Source organism: Rhinolophus hipposideros (assembly GCF_964194185.1).
Source record: "Rhinolophus hipposideros genome assembly, chromosome: 8".
Lineage (NCBI taxonomy): Eukaryota > Metazoa > Chordata > Mammalia > Chiroptera > Rhinolophidae > Rhinolophus > Rhinolophus hipposideros.
The window spans coordinates 56,795,969-56,803,595 of NC_138054.1; positions in this window are offsets into that span (position 1 = coordinate 56,795,969).

Sequence of the window (7,627 nt, forward strand, 5' to 3'; positions counted from 1 at the left end):
ACTGTTGTAACAAAACCTAAAATATGTGGTATTGACTTACGTTAATATGGGGAGGAGCAAATAAATTGTTATGGAGGCAGCAGTGAAACATTTGGTACAACTATGTCCTACAGTAAGTGGGAGGGCAGATCATGGACCTAATAAACTTTTAGCTCAACGAAGAGGTTGGAAATTGAACATTAGTGGTGCATATTGGCTGTATTTATTAATAGCAAATTACTCCAAGAAAGATAATCATTTAAGAAAAGAATTGGCCAGTTTTCAAGTAAAAAAGAAATAAAATAAGAAGAGTTAAAACATTCAGGGACTTTCAGGATTGCTTCTCAATCCCTATGTATAAAAAATGAAACCAAGAAGAATTTTGAGTGAAGAAAGCTAAGTGAAAACAGAAGTATTATCAGCACGTCCTTATTAAAACCCATAAGTGAATTGTGATGTCTCACAGTGAAGGTCTAGTTAAGGGCATGACACCCAGTAAACCTTTCAACTGGACAAAATAAATGAGGAAAAGGGAAGTAGAGATGTGGCTCTCCCCCTGTATCGGGTCCAGTTAGACAGAACCCATACTAGGAGTCTCAGACAGAGGGGATTTAATGCAGGGACCTGTTCTTCCATGGTGTTGGAAGCCCAAAACAACAAAAACAGGATATTGATATAACCCAGATATTAGTGACTACGAGAAGCACCACTGCTCCTAGGACTGAGGTAATCAGCTCCTAGTCATTGCCAAAAGTATCTACTCTCTTTAGGACTAGGGAATAAAAAGGAAGACATGTGGTTACCAGACCCAAATGTTTAGAGGGGAGCTCCACTTGGCTGCTACTCATACCTCTGAAGGGGTACCACATGGCTGCTATGTGGACATCTGAGGAGGACACCAAGTAGCTGTGGACCTCTCGGGGACTGGTCTTCACACTAAGAGGGGTGACTGGCTGACACGGAAACTTCTGAGAGGATGAGATGTGGCTGGTGCTGAGAGGGCCCAAAGAAGATGGAGGGTGAAGCCGTAGCTGTCCTTTGCTACTGGAGGATGCTGTTAGGTGTTGACTTTAGGAAGGCAGTCCCGCTTCCCCTTCTGCCACCTTCTCATCTCCTGCCAATTCTTCCCACTGGGAAAACCTAACAGGAAGCCAACAGGCCAGGACACCTGGGAAACGGTGGTTTGCTGAGTTCCAGTCAACACAGACAAAAAATATAAGGGTGAGCTTGGAGCTGAGATACCATAGGAAAACAACAGCATATCCAACGGAGCATGCTGGCCCAAGATACCCACATTTAAATCAAGGATATATGTAAGGTATATAAATGTCTATTCATTTGTTGTACACCTGAAATGATTAGGTTGGTGCAAAAGTAATTGCGGTTTTTGCAGTTATTTTTAACCTTTTAAACCGCAATTACTTTTGCACCAACCATAATATAATATTGTATGTCAACTATAATTTTAAAATATTTTTAAAATAGTTTCATTAAAAAAATAGTTTCATTAAATAAAGACATGTAACTGTAATCAAGCAATCAAATAATTATAGGGGTGAGAAAACAAAGAAATACAGCAAATCTATGTATGTCCTGTATCTAGAAAAGACGTTGGGGGTGGCTTATTGGCATATGGAACAGAAACAAAGAGATAAGGAGTCTATTAAGTTTTCAGGAGGGTTCTAGTCTCAAAAGAACTACCAGCTTGAGCTAAGAGACTGTAAGTATTAAAGTAATAAAATGGCCCGTGGGTCCCTAGCCATCTATGGGCAGAAAGTCAACTGAGAAAATGACTCAATCCCCAATTTGGGTATATTCTCCAACATTCTTTTGAGATGTGGCCAAGGAGGATGATGGTAAAGGGAGGACCTCCTACAGAGCCCTACAGAAGCCACAGAGAACAATGCACAAAGGAGCAATTTCCAGGGAGTAGAATCTGGGCCTACCCAAAGAATATTTTCCATTGTCATGGAAGAGGGCCCTAAAAATGTCTGCCTAGTAGAATTTCAGAATTGCTAGGAGCCACTCTCTAATGCTGTGTGTCTCCCATTCTTTCCCTTTCCAAATAAGAGTGTTTCCATGTTCCAGTTCCACCACTTACGTTGGGGTGGGGGGAGCAGCACGTACCATGTCTTCATTTCTCCAGTTCATTTCTCCAGGTTAAGATGAGCCACTTCTGGACCTGACTTAAAAAGCTCAGTGCATCATTCAGAAACCCTGTGCCCTGGATGACTTTAAAGGCAGAGATAGTGGACAAGGGCATTTAGGACAGAGGCCATAGTCTGTACCAACCCTACAGGTGTGGGAGAGCACAGTGATTCTGTGCTCTGGAACAAAGAAGTGGGGCACATCACCCCATCTTTGCACAGCCCTGTTTATTGTTAGAAAGTTTGGCTTAAGGTAAGGAAGAGTGTCAGAGCTGGGAGAGTCCTAAGAGAACAACTGTTCCCATCCATCCGTCTTACAAGTGGAGACCACGTCCCAGAGAGGGAAGGGGACTTACCCAAGGTTACAGAAATCTGCATGCTCACAGCCAGAACCCGAGTCTCCTGACTCTTAGTATGTTAGGAGTGGGCTCATAGGTATCTCCTCCCTTCTTCCCGCTCCCCGCCCCCATCCCCAAAAAGAGGGCATTGAGCTCTCAGAGCTCCCCAGGCCCGTGCTCCATGCTCACACTATCCATTCTTATTTACTCCCTAAAGCATCCCTGCAGCATCTGACCCCTAGAAATTTTAGACATCCCAAGGAGACTAGCTGCTTATAACCATTTGCTAATTACACGTATGGATGTCAATTAATTCATTTAGCTAATTAGCCACTCAATGAGCACCACGCACCAAAGAACTGTAAAAGACAGGCATATGGTGAAAGAGGAGGGTGACTGGGTGTTCATGCAGCATGCAGGGACGGGGAGGCTGCAGCTCCTCCCCACTGCTGGATGAGTGACAGGAGGCAGCTTAATGACAGGGGGAACAAGCTGAGGCTGCTGCTGCCATAGAGCAGAATTATGGCCTTCCACTAACAGTGCTGGCAAAACACAGGCGTGCACGCGCGCACACACATAAACACACATTTCGGTGTACACACACGTGCTCTCGGGTGCTCACAAACATAGCACGCACATACCCATAAACACAGTACCTGTGTACAGGTGCACACATGGACATACACACATATGTGAATGCGTGGGGTCATGTGGAATCAATCCACAGACATTTTTTTAACCAAGTTCTACCTTAGATGGAAGCTGAAAGAAGGGATTTCTCTTTAATTGCACCCAACTTTGTGCCAAGCACCATGCTCAGTCTTTCCACATATGTTATTTCATTTAATCTTCACATAACCCCACAAAGAATGAATTATATTCACTTTACAGATCAGGAAACTGAAGCTCAGAGAAGCCAAGACACTTGCCCAAAGCTACACAGCTGGTAAGGGGCAAAGGTGGGGCTAATCCCCATACCCTAAGGACCACATGCTGCAGGGGGCAGGGAAGAGAAGCAGGGGTTTTCATCTGCTTGCAGTGGGTGGACTTTTGGGAAAATAGCCTCTTTTCGGGGGACCAATTGCTTAAGGAGTGAAAATGGGCTGCTCGCAGGCTTTGTGCCACAGGGATGAGAAGAAAAAATTGAACACTGATGAGAAAAAGGATTGATGGGAGGAGAGGGACACACACACGTGAGACTATATCACAAAGGTCATTGTCACTGGGGAAGGGATCTCACAGTCAGCTTCAGCGTTATCCCATGTGTCCACTCTGATACCACCTCTGTGCCAGACCCAGTGCTCGGGACACAGGGTGAATTAGATCTGAGCTCATAGCCAGCTGAGGCAGACACAGTGGCATAGGCTGTCACCAAAAAGGCAAACATTTGAACTGGCTGTCTGGATTGAGAGCCCAAGCTCTCCCATTTTCCATGCTCCTTCTTCTGCGTGCCCTTGCGAGGAGCTAGGCTTGGAAGCCTAAGTGAAGCCCCTGAACTCCCTGCGAGGGACTCTGGCTTCCTCCCTCAGGCCTTCTCTCTGGGTTCCTACCCTGGCCCTTCCTCATCTCCTTAATGACTACAGGGTTTGGTGGCCTATCCCATAAAACAAGAATAAAAGTTTCTTCAATTTTAGGGGGTGGAGGAAAGAAGATTCTCTTCTTCCAGCCTCTCCTTTTACCACTCCTCATGTCAATTCACCAAAGTGATAATAAGGGACCACAAGTTAGGTGATTCATTTATTCATCTTTTCAGCAAGCACTCTGGAATGTTTCTCTGGTCTAGGACTGGGTGGTGTCAAAACAAACATTATTTTAAACAACAACAACAACAAAAACCTTGCAGCTCAACCCCCAGCTCACATCAACATGATGTCCAGTACTTCTGTCAGTTAAAAATCTTTCTGTTGCAAGTGACAGAAAATCCAACACAAACCAGGTGCAGCAGCGGGAGTGTATTGGTTCATATAACTGAGAAGTGGGGGGGTACTAGGCAACTTTAGGCACAGCTTGATTCAAGGGCTCAAGCAAAGTCATCAGGACCTGCCTTTCTCTATCTTGTTCTTACTCTCTCCCTTGTGTTGGCTTCCTTTCTAAGTAAGGCTCCACCTGGTGATAAGCACCCCTTCCTTTCAAATTCAAGGCCACCCGTAAAGAGGAACTTCTCCACAAGCTCCTGTAGAAGCACTGGGATTTGCTCTGATTGGATGGGCTCAAGGCACATGCCTTCCTCTGAACCAATCACCATAGCCAGGGGAATGTCATTCTCAGATTGGCTGGATCCAGGGTGGAGTCCCACTGAAACCACTTGGACTGAGGGTGGGGTGGATCCCCAAATGTTATTAGAAGAAGGGGGAATGGACAGAGGATGGGAAGACAAGCTACCAATACCCACTATAATGTTCTAAGCATTCAAGGTAGGCATGGCAGCAAGTATCAGCCCCATTTTACAGCAAAAGAAACTGAGGCTGAGAAAGAAAATTAGCCTAATAAAAATTATATAGTGAGTAAGGGATTGAGTTAGGGTTTGAACCAATCCCTCTTAACTTCCACCTTGAGCCTTTCCCAAACAACAAGCATCTGGCAACACTCTCTAGGCATCCAGTCTAGAAGTGACCACCTTCCTCAGGTTCTGCTGTTCACCAATCAGGAACCTGGGCTACCAGGGCCTCTTGACTACTGGGAAATGCTTCCAAGGCTGGAGGCTGTATGAGAGCCAGCCTGCTCTGTCTACATTGGACCAAGGCCCTACCCATATCCCATTGTACACACTCCAGGACAAGCGGAAGCCTACAACTCAACTCTCCTCAGGCTTCTCTCTGCCCAGGTGTGGTGAGGGCCAGATCAGGAGGGCTTAGGAGCAGCCCAGCCAACCAGCAATGGGAGTTGGAGGATAAATACCAGCTTGTTGGCCCCATGGCGGCATGACAAGGTGGGGCCTATTCTGCCCAGTTGCCCACAGGAGTAACTGGACTGATACCCTACCTTTTACTGGCTGCTTTCCCTGCCCTGTCTCACTCCTGCCTTCCTTTCCCTGCTCCCTGGGATCACCTCTCAGACAGGCTTGCATTTGAATCCTTGTCTCTGAGGTGCTTATGGGAAAACACAACTTAAGGCGCTCCTCCCCATTGTTCTATAAAATGAGGGGAAGTGAAGCCTGAGGGGGTTCAATAGAGGGATGACTTTCAAATCTTTTTCTAGTAGAATGCTTTTTTCAAATGCTTTTTTTCAAAGGTTTTTGTTTTGTTTTGTTTTGTTTTTCTCTGTCCGGCTTCCTGCCCTTCTGAAATCCTGGCCTCTTCCCTCCCTCTCCATCACCCCCACCCCCCACCCCCGATCCCAGGTGTCCCACAACCCCTTTGGAGTCTTGTGAATTCTTCAGTCCCTGGCATTTGCTAAATCAAAGGCATTTTCTTCTCCACCAGGCTGTGTGCTGAGGGGAATGGAAACACTGGGTCCCTCAGTGAGGGAAGGGGGGCGGGAGATCATGGAATTGGTTGCACTTTGCTTCCTCCCCACACATCTGAAAAATCAGACACATTCCACACCTCAGAAATTAGTTTCCTGTCGAAAACCCTCATCATGTCTACATACTCTTTCTGATAATGTAACTTTGGCCCGATTATGCTACAAGAACTCTTGCCCCCTCCCTCACCATGGAAAACTTTACAAAGCCTTCTTACATGAACCCACAATCGAAAGTGCCACGTTTAAGAGTCCCAGACTGAAGGAGTCCCCAGCTTCATGAGGGACGTGAGAGCTCTGTCTACCTTTCTGTCTTCCTTTATCTGCCTTCTCACCCCTTCCTTCTCACAAATCATCTTCCCATCTTCCTCTGGAGTACTTGGAGATAGGAAGTATCAGTTATCAAATGCTGTGTAACAAATTACACCAAAACTTAGTAATTCAACACAATCATTGATTATGCCTACAAATTCTGGGTCAGGATTTCAGGAAGCCAGGCAGCTCTCATTTTGGGTCTCTCATGTGTTGCAGTCAGACATTGGCTGGGGCTGCAGTCATCGGAAGGTTTGGGTGGCCTAAGGATCCATTTCTAAGGTGACCCACTCATGTGGCTGGCAGGCAGGTGCTAGCTGTTGGCTGAGGGTTCAGCTCCTCCCCACACAAGCTTCCCCCAAAGGGTTGCCACAGCCTGGCAGCTGGTTTCCTGCAGAGCAACACAACCCAGAATCCAAAGTAGAAGCTGCAAGGCCTTTATGATCCAGTCTTGGGAGCCCCATCGTCATTTCTGTCTTATTCGATTGGCCACGTGAGCCAGCCCTGATTCAGTGTTGGAGAGCACTGCACAGGCAGACGTGTATCATCAGGGCCTCTTGGAGCCTGGCTACACAGGAAGCTTAATCGGAGCCCTCTTCATCCCCCAGGTGGTCTCCACTGCCTGCTTCCTCAGTCCTGGTTCCATCCCCACATACCCCTTTGCTTTCACCATCACCCTCCACAAATCCTTCCTAACACAAGATTGTGGTGTTTGGTAGAATGTACCAAAAATTCAGGGCAGCAGAGGCACAGGGCCCAGATAGGAACTATCTCCAAAGCCCTTGTGAGGTGTCCCTGTCCTGAAGCTCATCAGCCATTCCTCTCCGTGTCTCTCTCCCCAGGCCGGCTCCTCTCACAAGCTCACAGGACTCCTGGGAGCAGGGAGGGGAGCTCTTGGGGACCAGAAGCCCCAGGATGGGCAGAGGGAAGAATCAGCTTTATTGCTGGTGAGGCAAGATTGGGGAATGGGGTGCAGGGCCTTCTACTTGCCCCCAGCAGACTGTAGGGTGACAGTCCCCCATCCCAACAACGCCAAAAGGAGAGAGAGACAGACAGACAGAATCAGCCCCCGAGGCTGCCTGCACGCCACCTAAGGAAACCCCCAAACAAGAACTGCTCAGCCAGAAGTTCCCAGGATCTGTGAGCCTCAGAATCTGTGAGCAGAATATGGGATTGGTTTACACCATTTAGTTTTGGGATAAATTGATACGCACTATTACATAAACAGACACCCCCTATCTCCAAATACACCGCATTTTAAAGTAGTGATTCTGCCCCAGACTAATCCCTGCTTCCTGTGATGTTATCAATCAAATGGGTCACTCATCCTCCCATAGGGGACAAGCAAGAGTTGTGAAGAGAGGGGTCAAGAGTGTTCATTCCAACATA